Here is a 20,768-nt window from a genome sequence, read left to right as displayed (position 1 = left end):
TAATAGATTTGCAGTTATCAGATAAATGATTAACACTTTTACAATGCACACAGCTTTTTCTAGGAGCATACTTATCAGGTGTGTAATTGTTGTGTTTGTTAATCCCTACCTTCCTATTTCTATTAGATTTTCTTTTAGTTTCCTTTTTATCCTCAACCAACTTAAGCCTATTTTTCAACTGATCTAAGGTCATGTGTCCTATATTCACCTTACTGGCATCTTTGGATGTGCTAGCTTCTTCCTTGACAAAGTTCTTGGAAGTTGAACCAAACTTCTTATTGAGATTTTTCAAATTGTTCTTTTTAAAATCACTTGCCTGTTTTAATTGACGAGCCTTCAACAGATGCTCTTTTTCTTCCTTCAATGGATAACTTTCATCATCCGTTGATTCCACATCCGTTGACAATCCATCAATTAATTCAACTTCCTTTTTGGTTTTCTTCCAGGCATTCTCATAGAGTGATTCAATTCCCTGAACCTTGACAATTTGAGCACTAACATCCCAAGATTTTTTCTAGGCCTTGATTACCTCTTGCTCACGTTCTAATTGTTTAGAAAGAATTTCTACTTTCTTAACAGATTCTTCTAGTTCACTCTCAACAGTCAAGCATTTGATTTTAATCTTTTCAAGCTCAATTACCTTACCCTCTAACACAACATTCCTATCACTTAAAAACACATTATTCTCTTTGATTCTTATGTTTTCTTTAGCTAGTGATTTAAGGGAAACACGCAAATGATATAATTCATTGGACATATCATTTATGGCTTCATTGCATTCAATATTAGAAAGCTGAGAGAGGTCAGTAGTAATTACCTGGTTGCTTGATGAACTAGTTTCATTTTCATCAGAATTAGCCATCAGGGCTAGGTTGACATATTCCATGTTATCATCTTCATTGGCTCCATCTGCTGCCCAATCATCTTGAGTCAGAAAAGCCCTTTCCTTTTATTTGAGTAAATCGAAATATTTCTTTTTGTAATCAACTTGCTCAAATTTCTTCTTATCAGAGGATGGCTTTCTGCACTCATTTGCAAAGTGTCCACTTATGCCACAGTTATAACATTTGAACTTAGATTTGTCCACCATGTTCTTGTTTGACTTAGTGAATTTTGCATTTTTCTTGAATTTCATCTTTGCAAACCTCCTGGACAGAAAAGCCAGATGTTCATCAACATCATCAGAGTCATCTTGACTGGAATTGTCTTCAACCTCAACTACTTGCTCATTTCCCTTGCTTGATTCTGATTTGCTTGTGCCAATTTTAAGACTTGGCATTGTCTTTTCTTCATTCCTGGCTTCAATCTTCTCATTGTCAGCTACAAGTGCAACTGATCCACCTTTTCTTTTTCCCTTTTCCAACAGCTCATCTTGCTCCATCTCAAGTTCACAGGTTTTCAAAATTCCATATAATCTTTCAAGTGTGAAGTCCTTATAATCTTGAGAATTTCTTAGAGAAACAGTCATAGGCTTCCATTCCTTTGGTAGAGACCTCAGAAATTTTAAATTGGAGTCCTTGACTTGGTACACTCTGCCATACAGCTTCAATTCATTCAACAGTTTCTGAAATCTGTTGAAGGTATCATTCAATGATTCTCTTTCTTCAAAATGAAAATATTCATACTGTTGAATGAGAAGCTGCATTTTGTTTTCTCTAACTTGCTCAGTACCTTCACAGATAAGTTGCACAGTATCCCAAATTTCCTTAGCAGTTTGGCTGTTAATGACATTGTCAAACATATCTTGATCTAGGCCATTAAACAGAATGTTCATGGCTTTCTTGTCCTTGTGAACCTCTTCAATATCTTCAACAGTCCATTCTGCTTTTGGCTTGGGAATAGACTGTCCAACAACAACTGTTGCAGTAGTAGCTGTGGCCACCTTGTGAGGGATGTGAGGACCATTTTCAATGCAGTTGATGTAGCTTTCATCTTGAGAGAGAATATGTAAATGCATCTTCACTTTCCAGTGATGATAGTTATCTCTTTCCAGGATTGGAATCTATACACCAATATCCTTCTTACTCATGATGTTAGCAGAATAGATCTTTAAACTCTTTGTATGTTAAGAGCTAGCTCTGATACCAATTGTTATTCCCAGTGGACTAACAATGAGATTTACAGAAGGGGGTTGAATGTAAATCTCAAAACTTTTTCAAGTTTTGAGCAGTTTCTAAGACTAAGTGTTTTGATGAACAAATGTGTGTGAATTGCTTTAAGCTAGTACAGACAGATATATATTCAAGCACAAATGTAAAGAACACAAAGAACTTAAAAACTTTTCTGGTGGATATGTTGTTCCACCAGAGATGTGTTATTTCAGAAAATCTGTGAATCAAAGAATTGATCACAGCTGCATCCTAGTACAAACTAGATGATTTTCTCTCTGGATTTTTCTAAACAGCTCTTGAAAATTCACCATCTAATTACTAGCTGCTACTTGGTTTATATAACACCAAGTTTACAAGTGAAGACAAAACTGTAGATTACAATTAAAAGATTCTTCACATATTTCTTCTTCATTTCTCTATCCAATGCAATCTAGGTTTAGCTGTGAATCTTTGAATACTTCCTTGTTTGCATCAGAATGGAAATGCTGCTTTTTCTTGATTCCTCCTAGAGGCTGCCACATTCCAGTTTGTCTCTGTCAACCCATGTGCCTCTGTCAGCTTATGAATTGTCACTATCAACTGCTATTGAACTTAGCATCCGTTGAAGCTTTTATCCGTTGATGGCTTTATCCGTTGAAGCATTAGCAGTTGAAGCTTTATCCGTTGATGCACTCATCCGTTGATGGATGTTATCCGTTGAAGCTTTAGAGACATCCGTTGAAGCTTTATTTCTCATCCTTTGAAAGCCTTTAATATCAGTTGATACTACTTCACTTATACAAAATTACAAGGCATGAAACATTTAAAGTTAGCCCTCCTATTTGCATATCCACTAGTAGTCAACATGACTTATAATTTCCCACAACATCTAAGAATTACAATTTAAATACAGAGAATGAAATGTGCTACAATACTAAACTTATTTCTAAGTTAAGCTACTCCTTCAACGGATAGCCAGAATGGTCTTATCCGTTGAGGCTGCAAACACCAGATTTCTACTTAAGTGTTTTGTTGAACTTATCATCAAACTAATACACATATTCCTAACAATTTATTATGAATAAAATGAGAATAATTCATTAATAATAATATTAATTAAATTTTAAATATATTTACATAAATTTTAAAATCTAAAAAAATGATTTTCGAATTATTATTTGGCTTAATTATAAATAATTATATTTTATTTAACTATTTATAGATAAAATTAATTAATTAAATTAATTAATTAATTAAATAAATAAATCCATAAATAATTAATTAAAATAAATTATAAATAATTAAATCAAATTTTGATTTTTGAAAATAATAAAGAAAATAATTTTATGGATTTAAAATAATTTAGCTAATTATTTAAAATAATTAACTAAATTCATTTTGAATTTAAAAACAATTTTTAGAAATTGTGAATAATTTTTTTTGAAATATTTTTATAATAAAAATCAGAAATAGGTTTTGGGGTTAGGGTCACCTTCCCCACTGAATCAAACGGTGGCCGGAGAAGACCACCGGAACCGGTGGAAGGTTCACCGGAATCTGGGTTTGCCCCAGAAACCGGCAGCCTCGCCGGAACCGGCGAGTCTCCGATCTGGCCCCAAATCACCGCGGTTTTCTGCAATTTTTGATCCAATAACTTGCAATTCAGTCCAGCTACTTTATTAACATCACAACATCAACATATTTTCCTGGAAACTCAATCTCCGGCTAAACCAATGAAGAACATTGGCAAGTTTCGGCCGAATACCATTCTCGGCGAATCCACAACTAAATTTTACGGAATAAATTGCAAAACGAAGCTCGGGAAATATACAAAAGTTTATATCATCAAAATCATCAATCAACTATCATGTAAACTGAAAAATTGAAATTTAAATCAAATAAAATAAAATGAAACAAAAGCTCAGTTTTATCGATTTAGCAATAGGACGAACAAAATAATAGTATAAATCGATTGCAAATGACATGTAGAAGCTAATTATCACATCAAAATTATTCAAATATTACTCAATCAAAAACCCCCAAATCGGGGTATGAACCCTAAAATACGAATTTGAAAATTACTTATCGTTTAAATGATTTGATGGTTGAAATAGGTAGAACAGATCAAGGGCTTCACAACGGTTACAAATACTTGTGATTTGGAGTTCAATATCACCTTCAAATTTGACTTTGATTTTCAGAATTCTCCAAGAACACCAAGAACAGCTTTTTAGAGAATTTTCAGAAAATCATACCTCAATTACTATGTGTTATTGAACTCTACTTTTGAAGTATAATATACCAAATTGACCAGAAAAAGATTATCTACACAATGGAATCATCAAACCATAAGAACAACATCAAGAACAAATTTTCCTAATTTAATCTTTAATTAATTCGAAATAAACTAAATAAATAAAAAAAGTACCTTGATTCCTGCACCAAAATAGTTGATTGATTCAGAAATAGTTTTTCGAGAGCTTCAATTTGATATATTGAATGCCCGAATCGGAGTTCGATAACGCATTCGTTTGTGCGTTTGATTTTCAAGAACGTAGCATTTTTTAGGGTTTCTCTGTATTTTTATCGATTTTAACTGAATGATTATGATTATACGAATAAAATAAAATAACAATTAGGCTATTTATATTTATGGAATATTGGTTCATCTTGGATCGTATTGGATCGATAAATTAGTTACTGTAAGGTCCCGTATGAGGGCTATTTTAAGCAAGAAGGAGGGTTGAATAACTTAATTACCAATTTAAAAATTGTTGTGGCATTTTAAAAATATTTTATCCATTTTTAAAACTTTACCGAGTGGTTATGTAGTTTATATGTGCGGAAGATAAAGTGCAAGGAAAGAAAATACCACACGGTGATTATATCCTGGTTCGCGATGGCGCAACCTCTAATAGATTCACTCACCCCTACTCCAGTCCCCGAGCTCCTCTCCCCGACTCGGGATTTTCTCTTATAATAAACTCGCACCTTTAGTAGGCGGAGAAGCCTTTACACCCTTTACAAGTATTTTTCTTGGTGCGTAACACAAGGGTCACCACCTCAAAATAAATGTAATACCTACACAACTTATCTTAGACAATAACTCCCCGCTATTACTTCAAAGTTGTTGTAGAGCCTTTGTGTGAACTTGGCTTCCTTAGCTTTTGCCGGTCTTGGATCTTAGTGATCCGGTCTTGGGTCTTTCCTCTTCTTCACGGTGCAAAGACTACTAACTCCCCATTAGTACGTCTAGGACTTGGGTCTTAGAACGAGAATCACCTCACATCACTTCACTTTACTACAAAACTAACAAGACAATCCACGAAACAAACCAAGTATAGAAAAGATGGTTTGAACTAGTATGTTACTGTACTAGCCCACAATTAGTATAATATTCAAATAAGAATATTAAAACTAAATAACAATACTTGACTTAAGAATAATACAAGTTGGTCAAGTATATTTATAATTACTCCTTTATAGATTTAATAAATAGGTGGAGTAATATAAGAAGTCTTTTTATATTAAGCACTTATGGCTTATGACTTCTTTAGTATTCTTCTTCTTTCGATTAATTATTTATAGATCGAAAAATACTTTAATTACAACCTCGGAGTTGTAATTTTACCTTTAAGTATATCAACTTAAGGTTTTAAGGTATACTTGTATATTGACGATTATAAGGTCAAAGTATACTCTCTTAACTTCAAGCACATTTATAAGATTTATGAGTCTTAGCCAAGATCCAATTAAATAAGTGCAAGTAATTGGCTTAAGATTGTGCTTTCGAAGTTTGGACGAATAATTACGAGTATTTTATAGATATCGTAATATAACCCCACGGAACACCGAAAGATGTTAGAAGGGGCTTATATGATATGACTCGTAATTTTATATATACACGATATGTGTTAGCCAAGATCCAATTAAATAGCGTAAATTAATTGGCTAACTCGTGGATTTGATTCGTCCTTAATTTTAACGGATGATTACGAAGTAGTTTATATGGAACAAGCTATAATCCCCCGGAACACTAAAGATGTTAGAAGGGATTACACTTTTACTTCGTAATATTTTATATGTACATTATTAGTTAGACAAGATCCAATTAAAGAGCGTTAAGTAATTGTCTAACTCGTACGATCCGTTTTAAGATTTGACAAATTACGAAGTGTTTATATGAGACAAGTAATAATCCCCCGAAGAGCACTAAAGATGCTAGAAAGGATTACACTTAAACTTCGTAATTATTTTATGAGCACGAATGAATGTTAGCCAAGATCCAATTAAAGTGCAAGAAATAATTGGATAACTCGTACTTGTGTCAAAAATAATCTCCCCTTGGAGATAAAGTACTTTTCTTTTTAGATCTTCTCGTTGGAATGATTTATGTGAAGATCAAGTACTTATTCGAATTCCGATTTCGAATCTAAGTTCTCCCCGAGAACTTCCTTTATAAGAGAGCTTGTATTAGAGGTTAAGATGAAGTAGAGAAGTTAAGTACAAAGCTTAAATACAAAAAACTCGAATAAGAAGCTAAAACTAACCACTTTTAAAAAACGGTCGGAAAAGTTCGCCGGAAACATTCGCCGGAGATTTGACCGGATTTTGGCACTTTGGTCGAACTTGGGCAGCCCTTCGGGAGGCCGGAAAATGGTAGTGGATGATCTCACTTGGTGGGATAAAGCTTGGTTGGGTGAAGCTAAGCTTGGGTTTCAAAAACCTTGTATATATGTAAGTATATAGAAGAGAGAGAAGGTTTTTGAGAAGAAGTGTGTGTATAGAATTTGAAAGAGATGAAGAGAAGCACTTCTTGAAAAAATCCCAGCAACTTTGTGGCTCTTTAGCTTAAAGAAAATGGGTTGAGGTGGGGGTTTATTTATAGAAGGAGTTGGGTGGATTGAATGGTTGAGATTTGAGAATGAATGAATGGTGGATGGAGTGTATCACATGGATTGATGACATGGCAAGTAGGTTGTGTTTCTTTGCAAGTGGGAAGGAAGCACAAGCTAGTATCCATTAAAATCTCAGCTGATATATATATATATATATATATATTAAATATATATTTTCTTTTTCTTTTAATCATTCTTTAATTACTTTAATTAAGGATTAAGCACCATTAATTATGACCACCCCAAAAACTCTTAAATAAATATCATAAAAAAATATGATAATTACCTAAATATTATAAAATTATGTCCTGCAAGTTTTGGTCAACTTTAGTCAATGGTAACTAGGTCAAACGTGGTCAACTGTGGGACCAACTGCCTCGATTTTTGTGCCCGGACAAAAATTCTCTGAATGCTACGAAATTTTTACCATACTTAGAAAATACCATTTAAATAATCCATACCAAATTTAAGTCATTCTAGCATGTGAAAGTATTTTATCTAAAATTGGAACTATTCTTTCAACCTTTCTTCCGAGTAAAAATACCATTGGTCTTGAAAAAAAAGAGATGGATCTTTTGACCAAAGTTTTGACTTGTATAAATACTTAAAATATATTTCCTACTATATGATATATATTTGGGTGATAGGAAATGTGTTTGAGTATTTTTGAATAATTTTCTCCGAGAAATGCTGATTTTACGAAACGGGAGAAAATTACTGTAAGTGTACAGAAATGAGTTGCAGAACTGGATATTAATATTCCAATCATGAATATTAATAATCTTTGAATAAAAACTCTTTTGATTATATGTAGAGATATATTTTGGAGTGAAGAGTTACATATTTTTGATATAACACGAGACTTCTAAAAAATATTTCTGATATATTCCTTATTCGAGCTTGTTGCTATATTCCTGTTGCAACACAGATCTAAGAAATATCATATCTTGATGTATCTTCTTTGATCATATTGCCTTAGAGATATATTCCATAAAGATATAGTTTTGATATTTTGCAAGAATGGAATATCTCTTTTATCTGTTTAAAAGACATGATTTTGCTAGTTTGACTTTTTGACTTTGATTTGGATCAATTTAAATTCATGTCCTAATGGAGAGGATCTACGTATTCTTAATTTTATGTTTAATCGTACAAATACCAAAATAAATAATATATCGAAGATATCCTTTCAGTTACTTAGCCGCTAAGTAACTGCAAAAATGATCCGATTTGATACCCGTATTGGATAATTATCCAAACCGGGCTTCTTATAAAACACTTTATACGAAAATAATGTAATATTATCCCGTCTTTTGAGAATACGGGTTTTGTTGCTTTATCAAAATGATTATCGTATCAAAAATTTTGCACCGGGACACGTACGGGTCAAACCGTAATCCGGATCGAAAAAGTTAAAACACGGAAAATGTCCGAAATTACCATATTAGGTTAGGAAAGAGTTTTCGAAAGAGTTTCAGGTTGTAAAAACGTAAAGACAGTTGAGGTTGGACAATTCCCCGCTTTATAAAATAATTTTGTAATTATTCATAAACTAATTAATAAATTCATAAATCAATATAAAGTCATATAACACTCCAAAAATTACCAGAAAATACCATAATTATCTATATTTTATTCTGGACATCATAAAATTAATATACTTATACTTTATCACATATATATATATTCACATATCAGCACCAATCATCAGATAATTTACCAAAAATCACATAATAATCACTTAACAATTATTTATTGATAAAATAATTACACGTTATTTCCCGGATGTTACATCCTCCCCCCCTAAAAGGATTCTGTCCTCAGAATCACACTAAGGATCAGATAATGATACATTCAAGTATCTCACTTTCATTTGTCCAGGTGAATCTTTCAACCTTATAACTTTTCATAAACTTTATCTCGTAACATTAATCATTACTCAATAGCCTCTTGCTAACATTATATTCTATTAGTTGCTCATATATCTCAACTCAAGCCTCCATTTTATATATAATGGATCCAAATTTACTCTTCCTGAGTATACACATATAAACACCCTATTATTTTGCAATACATGAGGCAGTGACACCCACTCGCTTACACTTACTCTGCCTATTTTACAGTCTCAAAAGGACCAACATAACGCATATAAATTTTCTTTTCTTTCTAAATCTAGTAATTCGTGCTCAGGAACGTTTCCAATCGTCACTCATTGTTGATCCTCATTCCCATATGTTTTGTTCAATTACCCTAGTTTGTAATCGCTTCCAATCGCATCCGAGGCTCTTTAATCGTTCTCTTATTCTTCTCCTCCATTTGCGAATGATATACTGAGACCATGACGTCTTTGATGTCCAACATTATCGAAGTTACATTAGAGTTAAGAATTAACGAGAACATCTCAACTATACATGATTGATGCACAAACGTATCATCATACCTTACTTTCTTTCAAATCACGATCGAGTAAAGAAAATTTACTATCCTGGAGGTATCACTTGTATTTTCTAACCCATATTATCATTTATTTTGGTTCCAAGGAGTTCTCGTATGAACTAACTTACAATGTTCTCCCTTGACATATACTCACATACAATGTTCATTCTTTTTGTTATATCATATTATCCGAAAGTGTTCTTTGACATCTATGTCTGCCTCATACTCTTGAAATAACTTGACTCCCTTGAGTTAATAATGTTTAGCCAAATTCCTCCCTTTAAGTTCCGCCTTACCTAATTCTCGTTCATCTAGAAGTGGTATATATATTGTTCTGGTTCGACATAATTCACCGTATTCTAAATATTTCTGTCACATCTCCCATCAAATAGTGCTGATCATTCATAATCAATTCCAGGATTTGATGACCTACCACCATTTCTTCAAGCAACAACTAATCCCTTTTTGGATAAACTATTTATTAATAAAAGAGAATGACAAGGTTTTAGATAACTTATCCTTAACAATTTAAATAACGGTTGCTTCCTCTTTGGTTTTCAAGTGATTCTCGATATCGCTCCTTAACGAGCTATATTCATTTTTAAAAAGGTTACGGTAATCGGTTCACCTTCAGATGTTGGCTTTAATTCTTTAATAAATATGACATTTACTTACATGTCCTCCTATTTCCATTCTTATGCCATGTCAATCCATACCTTTGTTAAAATTTCCATACTTAATCGTAGTCTTCGAATGAATTTCCTATCTCCAAATATAGGTGTCTCACTTCATGCCCTACATTAGCTCTAGCATCCCAATGTTCATAACCTTCTTATATCTTGAACAATTCTACAGAATTTCTTTATCATCCTTTTGATTCCACTTTCCTATCTAGCCAAGTTCTCCATTCTCATGACTCATTGTCTCTTCTTAATATAAGAAATCCCTTCTTTCTAATTGTACTGATTTGATTATCATTAGATAAGACCTTCTGTGGCTAATACTGAAATGAAAGCTTTCTATTAATAAATATTTGAATTCTTGTTAATAGAACTATCAAAATCCATTGACAGCGATTTCCTTAGCCTTACCCACATAATCACTAATCACGTAACTTTTATTTTAAATAACTTCAACTCTCTTCTATCGCATCTTTGGCTTATTCGCATTAAAGATATGTTTTAGAATATTAAGGTCTATTCCCACTATACATCATCTTTCCTGCATAATTAGGACATCTCCCTCTTTAGTCCACATGCTAACATTATCAGCTTATATCAAATACTTATATTCGCGAGTTCTCTAGTATTTTGGAATAATTTTTATTACATCGTCGTTCTATATCGGTATACCTTCAGGTCCTTGAATAAAACCTTATTGCAGATGATAACACCTCTTTGATCGTCTAACAAAATCCATATTGATGTAGTTATTAATTTCTCCTTCATTCTCTTCCTTCCTTCTTTTGGCTCTTATCTCGAACCTTTAGTTCTTGAAAATGTTCTTCTCACTCGTATGTGCAAATAATATTTTAATTCTTTTATCTGTTGCAAAGGGCAAATTTATCCAATTAAAGCCTCGGACACTTGCCGTAACATTTCCGCTAAACTTCTGAATTCTACCGGTAACCTTACTTCCTCCAAATTTCTCATTACTTTGACTTCGGATCTGAAAATCACATCAAAATTTGACTTAATCTAATTGGAATCAATTTCCATCTAACTGACCATAAGTTGGTAAAATTAACCAATTAACTCTTTTGATTGATCAATCGAACCAAGTGATGGCTAGCTAAATAAAATCAGAGACCAATTATATAAAGTCAGTTTGGCTACAACCACTTCTTTCAAGAACTGAGATCGCAATCATTTGGAGTATCAACAGGAATATTAATAATACACGGAAGTATACTTTTGTCTTTAAAAGTAGGGTATTTCTAAAATTTTGGGCAGCATCTCCTCTATATTATGGACTACCAGTCAGACTCAAGCCGACACCAACAATCAACCAAACAACCAATCAACTATATCAATCCACCACCATCGACCCAACTCATCATTTCATCATGCTTCAAAATATAACATGCTGATAACCACATCCTCTGCTAACTGACATAGCATACATTTTTTTCAAACTAGGGCGATAACCATACCTTTCGTTTATTCCTTCAAACTATCTCGGAAATCCACTAATGAATATAAAATTATTCTGCTGCTTCTTAAAACTTTATTCCAGGATTCTTCGGGTTTATTTTTCAGTCCAAATTCTCTAATTAACAGTTCATATTAATATATCTGCTCATAAATTCGTCCCAAAGAAATCTTTTAATCTTATTTTCCACGACTCATACATGTATATGGTTACTTTTAAGAACTTATACTGCATCTTTCACCCGATCAAACAAATCTTCTACCCTTGAGAATATACGCTTCTTTCATTAGTTAACTTGTCTAATTTCTGATAATCAACACATGGTCTCAACCTATATTATATTCAATAAAAACTCACTTGGTTTTAAAGTATTACTTCTTAAAAGATTTGACGTAATTGGATCACCAATTCTTTATTTCTATATATATGTTCCTATACGGAACCTTCGTCGCTGGCTCAGTCATGAGCATCCAATTTACCATAATGCACTTACTTGAGTTGAACATCCTAACAATTCCTTGAAGAACACGCTCAAAATTTATCTGTATCTAGAATGTCTTCAATCTTGAATCCTCATGACAGGTATCTTCCACATGATTGAGGTACACTTGATCTTCACAATGTATTAATCGATTGTCTGGGTCATTATTGAGAATTTCTTCATCTGCTTCTGTTGTCCCGTCAATCATTTGCCTTGCCTGGTGTACGTAACTTTACTTTCTTATTTCTATGGTTAATTTACCTTATACGGTTTGCTAACTACTCCAATTCACGCCAAAATCTTAGACTTGAAACGTATCACGTATACAGATTCCCGCTTCTGATTTGATATCTTCGTAATAACCACGTTATTGGTACAGTGATTCTTCTTTGCACGAAAATGTCCACCATTTATTGGCTTGCAATTGTCTTTATACTCAACAGGTAATTCCATCTGCTACACGAGGTTATTTTTCTTCTTTTAGAACACTCAAAGAGTAGACTTTACACAAGAAGGGAGTTTTGTGAATATGATTTTGATTGAACTGGGTAAGGAATAACAATACAACAAAATAATTGAGAGAATCTGTGAGTCAATAAATTGAAGGAAGAAGAATGAGTGAAGATTTAAATATGAATGAGACAACCATATTCGTACTCAAGATGGCCAGTCTTTCATACTATATGGCATACATCACATGATTAGGCGGCGTCCCACCAGACTCTTCGTCATTTCGACAAAGTGTCATATTATAACACTGCTTGTCTCGAGTAAAAAGAAATATTTTGAGAAGGGAAATAATTTGAAAGGGATACAATAAATTTTCTTTCCTTGTTTCATATATATATCACTGAGAGGCGCTCACACGTATTCAACAATCAAGAATAGTGTACGCAGTCGTAGAAAAGAATGACACCATTGGTTGTCATCTACGTTTCGCTGATGCATACTTTCAGGGCTCGTTCGAGCCACGTTAGATGATAGACTCAGAATATCTTCTGGAAATGCCTTCAACTTTTTAACAACCTTAGCATAATTGTCTCCTCGTTGGATTTGTCGTCATAATTTCTTGCTTCATCCCTTCCATGAAAGTCTTGTATTTTTAGCGTCATGCTCCCATGCTTGATACTTTAGTAATTCGGCCATAATCGCGTTCCTACAGAATTTATAATCATAATTTTTAATTTTTTCTATGCCGCGTGGCGTAACCATTGATCCTGCAATGCCTCGACTCCGTTGATAGAAATATTATTCTTCTTCAATCATCTAGAAGATTCCTCTATTTTTTTCAATCATCTTCGGGCTTCTTTTGGGTCAACGAACCCATTTTAAACTTTAATCATTTCATAAATTGAATAAATAATGTTTCCGCACGTTGATTCGATTGTTGGTACAATTAAACAAGTTTGCATTCTTCTTTCGAGAAAATTTTAAACTTCTCCATATTAGCGGCTCTACTTCGCCCTCTGATTTAACAATACTGAGTTCGATCAAATATTATTCCGGGTAATCAAATACTTATAACAATAAGAACTCAAATAGTAATTTGACAACCAAAAATTTGTTTAAAACTCATTTCGTGTAAAGATCTTTTAGAAATTCTGTTAGGAAAATCTTTTTCGAAAACTTGTTTTAAAATTTTGAAAATCAGACATTTCGTTGTCATTACTATATAAGTTACTCGTTATTCTTATAATTCGCTAATGTGATATCTAATTAGAGAAACATCCACATAAGGGTCCTTCTACATCGGTATATATATTATGTTTCTTCTTGGGTTCTATTCGCATTTATTAGTCGATGAAATTTCATTTACTGTTACATACCATTTCATTCATAACTCTAACTCCAATGCTGACATCTAGTACTATCTTCGCTATTTTCATCGTCGTCCTTAATGTCATAGTTACCACCAATTGACGTAATTCGACGTTCTGTCCATACATAAGGTCGTATCTTCTTGTTAACCTTAAATATAACTAATAAGGTCGATATGTTGATCCTTGTGCGGCGCCTAAATAGCGATAAGAAGCTTTTTGCCACAGTGGTTGTAATATCCCATATTTTCAAATATTATTATTATAATTATTTGGAATTATTTACATGATTTAATGTGAATTTTAGTGAATTATATGATAAGTGGAATTAATGTTTGGATGTTTATATGTGATATTCTTTGAGTATTTTAATTTTTATATATCCAGAATAAAATATAGATAATTATGATATTTTTCTGGTAATTTTTGGATTGTTATATGATTTTATAATGATTTATGAATTATTAATTATTTTCTGAATAATTACAAAATTATTTTATAAAGCCGGGAATCGTCCAACTTCAACTGTTTTTACGTTTTTATAACTCGAAACTCTTCCGAAAACTCTTTCCTAAACTAATCTGGTAATTCCAGACATTTTCCGTGTTTTAACCTTTTCGATCCGGATTACGCTTTGACCCATGCGCGGCTCGGCGCAAGATTTTCGATACGATAACCATTTCGATAAATCAACAAAACCTGTATTCTCGTGAGACGGGATATTTTTACATTATTTTCGTATATGGTGTTTTATGAAAAACTCGGTTTTGATAATTATCCAAATATGGTATTAAATTGTATCATTTTTATAGTTACTTAGAGGCTAAGTAATCTATTTTTGGATCGTTTTGCAGTTACTTAGCGGCTAAGCAACTAATTTATCGATCCAAAACGATCCAGAATGAACCAATATTCCTTAAATATAAATAGCCTATTTCTTATTTCATTTATTTCGTTTATTCATTTGCAACCAGTAAAAATACTGTAAATACAGAGAAAAACCCTAAAAATCGATACGTTCCTGAGAATCAAACGCACGAACGGAGGCGTTACCGAACTCCGATTCGGGAGTGCAGCATATCGAAACGAAGCTCTCGAAATCTTCTTTCTTAATCAATCATCAGTTTTTACCCAGAAATCAAGGTGATTTTCTTATTTAATTATTTTAATTCAAATTATTTAGTGAATAAAATATGAATTTTTGCAGACGTGATTATCTGAGTGTTTTGATGATTCCATGTTGTAGAGCATGTTTTTCTGGTCAATTTCATATATTATACTTCAAAAATAGAGTTCAATAACATGTTTAAAATAGTCTTTGATTCTCTGATTCGAAAACTAGGGTTTATTTGATATGAATGTTCTTAATTATAATTTAGGCGTTTCTTTGTTTAAGATTAAAAGTTGGAATTGATTATACCATGTTGTAGATCGTCTAAAAATGAGTTGATTGGTATATATATAGTAGACGGGCGGTACCGGGAACGTCCTCGCCGGCAAGGCGGCGTTCGCCGGCGTCAGGGACTTCGGGGAAGTTTCCCGAACGTTTCGTGATGTTTTTGGCTGATTTGATTTCATAAATGGGTTCCTGGGGTCAAGGTTCGTGTTTCCCTGTGTTTTTGGCCCGTTCTGGGTAGTTGCAGGTTACCGCCGGCGAGCTCAGTGGCGGCGACCATGGCTGCCGGCGGCGGGGGAGGAAGGAGATGGTGAAGCTACGGTTTCATAACCCTTTTTTCGTAATTTTTGTGATTTAGTCCCTATAATTTCAAAGTTTATAAAAATTAGATTTATGTTTTAAAAGTTTTGAAAAATAGGATTTGTGTTTTGAAAAGTTATAAAAATATGATTTCTGTTATATTTAATTTCAAAAAAATTATATTTTCTTTTTATAATTATTTTTAGTAATTGTTTAATTATTTTGAAAATTCTGAAATTCATTGTTTAATTATTTCAAACGTTATTTTTAATTTCAAAATAAATCTAAATTATTTAATTAATTAATTTTAGTTTATAATTAATTATTTAATTAATCAATTAGTTTAAATATTAATTGATTAATTGATTTAATTAGTTATTAATTAATTTTAATTGATTATTTAATTAGATTTAATTAATTTTAATTGATTTAAAAATTCTGAAAAATAGTTTCGAGCTTTAAAATATTATTTTAATTTTATTTTCCAGGCTTGATAATTCTTATAAAATTATTTTCCGGTGTTCGAGCCTTATTATTTAATTATTAAATGATTCGGAGACCCGTTTTAATTCTGAAAAATGTTCAAAAATTCATAATAATTCAACCGTTCGTCCGTTTAATACGAAACGAACGCGTACAGACTTAGAAAAATATTTTGATTTCAATAAAAATACTTTCGAGACCCAAATCCTTTTGTTTCGAAAGGTTGCTTGTCTTACGAATCATTCTGAGTCGATTTTTGATCGATAAATTATATTTTTGACCCGATTTCCTTTTTAAATATACTGAGTCGAACCTTTTGACGAACCGAGTAATATGTGATATGAATTATGTGATACGTGAATTATGTGTTTAAGTGCTATATGTGTTACGTGTGTAAGTGGGTCAATGGTCTTGTGTTTGTATGTCTTCTTTATGTGTGGGCTATCGTATGGGTAGACAATAGGGTTTTGACGCGCAATTCATCGAGTGATTATCGATTAGACGATTAAAGCTATGTCTTTTGATTATAGATACGGATCGTTCGAGCGATCAGGACCAGATGAAGTGGATAAAGGCTAGAGTTGAATAGTATGGAATATTGAGGTTGCAGCACTGCATGGGCAGCAGGCCAAAGGATTTGTAAAATAAATACGGTGATGTTTTGAGACAGAATGGCAGAATAGATGCGTCTTTGCGAGTGTGAATAACTGCTAAAACCCAATGGCAAGTATCCCTATCATCACTTATTGTTCAAGTGATATTTATTTCGAAGCTTATTATGCAAGTATTGCTTTCCCTATTCAGTTCATAATAGATAAATGTTTACATATCGCTGAATTAAATGATTCTGTTTATGCAAGTATTCTTCTGCTATTATATGTTCAGAATAGCTAAATGATTTTACTTATCAAATTACTGGATTTATAAATGTTTTGGATTTTGAGCAAGATGATTTTGTTGCGAGTATTCCTGTCCAAGTGAATGGGCGAATAAAAGTTTTTAAGGGTGTCGAGTATTATGACCCCTATCAATAAAATGTTTTAAGATTGGATGGTTGCGTAAGAGGCCGTGGTGGCGGTCCAACAGAGAGTTAGGTATTATACAGGATATAATACCAATAGGCCAATATATGCCTTGGGTGCCTGATAAGTGGCATTTTAAACCACTTAGAACGTCTTATAATAGCTTAAAATGGTGTCTTGAAATCAAGTATTTTGTGTATTTGATGCATTTTTCTAGTGTTTGTGCATTTCAGGGTATTAGTTGCATTTCGGGAGAGAATTGATCAATAATAAGCCTTGGCATGTGTTTAGCATTGCAAGTGGGAAGATAGGAGCAGATTGCAGCGAAGAAATGGAGCAAAAACAGAGTATTTTTCAGAAGGGGTCTGAGCGCCCGCTCAGCTCTGCTGAGCGGCCGCTCAGGAATGCTGAGCGGCCGCGCAGGGTCATATTTTCAGATTAAATATTTTAGACTCCTATTTCTGTTTGGCTTCCAACTTCTGAGTTATCTGGGTTTTATGGGACTCCTATATAAGTAGATATTCAGAGACGTTTTACAAAGGTTGGATCGTTGCATTAATCAAGGAGCGAAGGAGATAAGGAAAAAGACCGTTTTAGCACACCACAACGAAGAGGAAGCATATTTTCTTGTGATTCTTTATTTCGTTGTAACGTTAGATGCTAGTTTTCTTTACTTTGAACCTATTTACTCTTGTGACGTACTCTGGTTTAATATAAGTAGTTTTTAGTTATTATTATTGTGTGTTATTATCATGTTTTCATATGAACCCATGATGACAATGATTGCTATCATGGGCTAATCGTGATCATGGGGTCGTAACGGATTTATTATGGAGTTCTTTAGTTAATTGTTTAATACCTTAGTGTGTGATGATTGTATGATATCTAGTATTGGTTGTGCGTATTCGTCTTATGTGCGTCGCGAACATATAAGATAGGGTGTTAATCTCTTGTGAAGCGATGGTGGATCTTGAGATTTAGAACTTGCCATGCTAGCAAAGGTTCATGTACGAGTATGCATGATTAGTGGGTAACTCTAACCGTTTTATTCGCCATATGTAATCAAAAGGAATAATTTGTGCTTAAATCGTTATGTTGTCGATTTCTGTAGAGATATAGGGACTCAACATAATTGATGCCTATTCAACTTCTATCTTAATTGTGGATGTTTGGTAGAATGGTACTAGTACAATGAAAGTTGGCTTTTATCAGTTTCGTGTTATTCGATTAATATCATCACTTTGCATGCTAAGGGTAATAACAATAGCTATTGAAGGAAGTAGTAATGAAGTTGTGATCTCATGAGTGTTTTAATATTGTTAATTCGAGTGTTAATTAAGTGGTTAATTATAGTAGTTAATTGTAGTTAATAATTAGTTAATCAATTTAAGTGTTATTATCATAACATTGAGAAGTAATCATAAACTGGTGAGTGAGTTAATTGAACATAATTAGTCCGAGTCTCTGTGGGAACGAACTAGAAAGTATTCTATATTACTTGCGAACGCGTATACTTGCGTGTGTTATTAGCGCGTGTTTTCTCCCTAACAAGTTTTTGGCGCCGCTGCTGGGGACTCGGTGTATTTGTTTAGTTTATGTACTTACCTTCATTGGTCATTAGGACTCAGTGATTAAGACGTGTTACTTATTATTTCCGGTTGTGTTTCAGGTACTTTAGCGAGCGTTTATGCAAACTCATTCTCGTACTCGCAAGAGGACTTTAGATACAGCTGAGGAGACAGACGAAGTTCTTGATATTCCGGAGAAGATAGATTTTGAAGATTCGGATTCAGGAAGTGAGCAGAAAGAAACATTAATCATGGGTGATCATATTGTTCCGGCAGATCCAGCTCTTATGGACTTTTCTCGGCCTAAAATTGATGACATTTAGTCAAGCATTCTTCATCCGGCTATTCAGGCTAACACCTTTGAAATCAAGCCGGGCAATATTCAGATGGTGCAGAATTCTGTTTCTTTCGGAGGTGCTGTGACTGAAGACCCCAACATGCACATAAGGAATTTTGTCGAGATCTGCAGTACTTTCAAATATAATGGTGTGACTGATGAGGCTATCAAGCTGAGGCTTTTCCCATTCTCTCTGAGGGATAAAGCTAAGGACTGGTTACATTCTGAACCAGCGGGGTCTATCACAACTTGGTAAGATCTTGCGCAAAAGTTTCTGGTGAAGTTTTATCCGATGGCGAAGACTGCTGCTATGAGGAGTGCTCTTACTCAGTTTACGCAGCAACCTACAGAATCTATGTGCGAAGCTTGGGAGCGCTACAAGGAGATGTTGAGAAAGTGTCCACATCATGGAATGCCTGATTGGATGGTGATCACTGGTTTCTATAATAGTTTGGGGGCCCAATCTCGGCCCATGCTCGATGCGGCAGCTGGAGGCGCCTTGTGGACCAAAAGCTATACTGAGGCTTATAATCTTATTGAGACTATGGCTGCAAATGAGCATCAAAACCCAACTCAAAGGATGATGCCTGGAAAGGTAGCAGGTATTCTGGAAGTCGATGCAGCTACAGCTATTGCAGTGCAGCTCCAAGCGTTGTCTATGAAGGTCGATTCTCTAGCTACCTATGGAGTCAATCAGATAGCTATGGTTTGTGAGCTTTGTGCAGGTTCTCATGCTACGGATCAGTGTTCTCTTGTTAACGAATCTGTTCAGTATGTGAACAATTATCAGTGATAACAGCAGCCTGTGCCAACTACTTATTATCCTAACAACAGAAATCATCCAAATTTCAGCTGGAGTAATAATCAAAATGCTATTCAGCAACCATATCAGCAAGGCGTAAGTAACCAGTTCAATCCACCTGGATTCCAGCAACCACGGTATTATGCTCAAAGGCAATCATATCCTCAACAAGGAGGTGCAGCTCCACCCTCTAGTGCTGATTTTGAGGAACTTAAGCTGTTATGCAAAAGTCAGGCGGTTTCTATCAAGACCTTGGAAAATCAAATCGGTCAAATAGCCAATGCAGTTCTCAATCATCAACCTTGCACATTTCCCAGTGACACTGAAGTGCCAGGCAGGAAGGAAGCTAAAGAGCAAGTCAAGGCTATTACCTTAAGGTCTGGAAAAGTTATTGATGCTGAAAAAGCAAAAGAAGGAGAAGCTGAAGTTGGAGATGAAAAAGCTAAGGAAAAGGAGAAAGCGGCGGAACCAAGGAAGACTACTGTTGGACACACTCTTCCTGAGGGTAATACAGGGGATAAACAACTCTATCCTCCACCACCTTTCCCTAAGAGATTGTAACAACAAAAGCTGGATAAGCAGTTCGGTAAGTTTCTGGAGGTGTTCAAGAAACTTCACATCAATATACCTTTCGCTGAGGCTCTAGAGCAAATGCCTAGTTATGCGAGATTCATGAAGAGTATTCTTTCAAGGGAGGTGAAACTGGATGACCTTGAGACCGTTTCTCTAAAGGAAGAATGCAGTGCTGTGCTGCAACAAAAGTTACCTCTAAAGCTTAAAGATCCAGGTAGCTTCACCATTCCTTGCACCATTGGCAAGTTGTCTTTTGACAAGTACCTTTGTGATTTGGGAGCAAGCATCAATCTGATGCCGTTGTCGATCTTTAAAAAGTTGAATTTGCCTGATCCAAAACCCACCTACATGTCTCTACAATTGGCTGATCGTTCTATTACTTACCCAAGAGGCATATTGGAGGATGTGCTAGTA

General features: G+C 34.0%; 1 non-coding gene across 1 annotated transcript; it reads right to left on the bottom strand.

The window, feature by feature from the left end:
• Window positions 1-19,286: 19,286 nt before the first annotated feature.
• On the bottom strand, window positions 19,287-19,393 carry LOC141715466 (small nucleolar RNA R71). The gene has a single exon (XR_012572228.1). It is a non-coding gene; the product is annotated as a small nucleolar RNA R71 (small nucleolar RNA).
• Window positions 19,394-20,768: the final 1,375 nt, after the last annotated feature.

The sequence above is a fragment of the Apium graveolens genome, chromosome 3 (assembly GCF_009905375.1).
Source record: "Apium graveolens cultivar Ventura chromosome 3, ASM990537v1, whole genome shotgun sequence".
NCBI classification, from domain to species: domain Eukaryota; kingdom Viridiplantae; phylum Streptophyta; class Magnoliopsida; order Apiales; family Apiaceae; genus Apium; species Apium graveolens.
The sequence above is the reverse complement of the archived record's forward strand: the minus strand, read 5'-3'. Positions and strand labels throughout refer to the sequence as shown.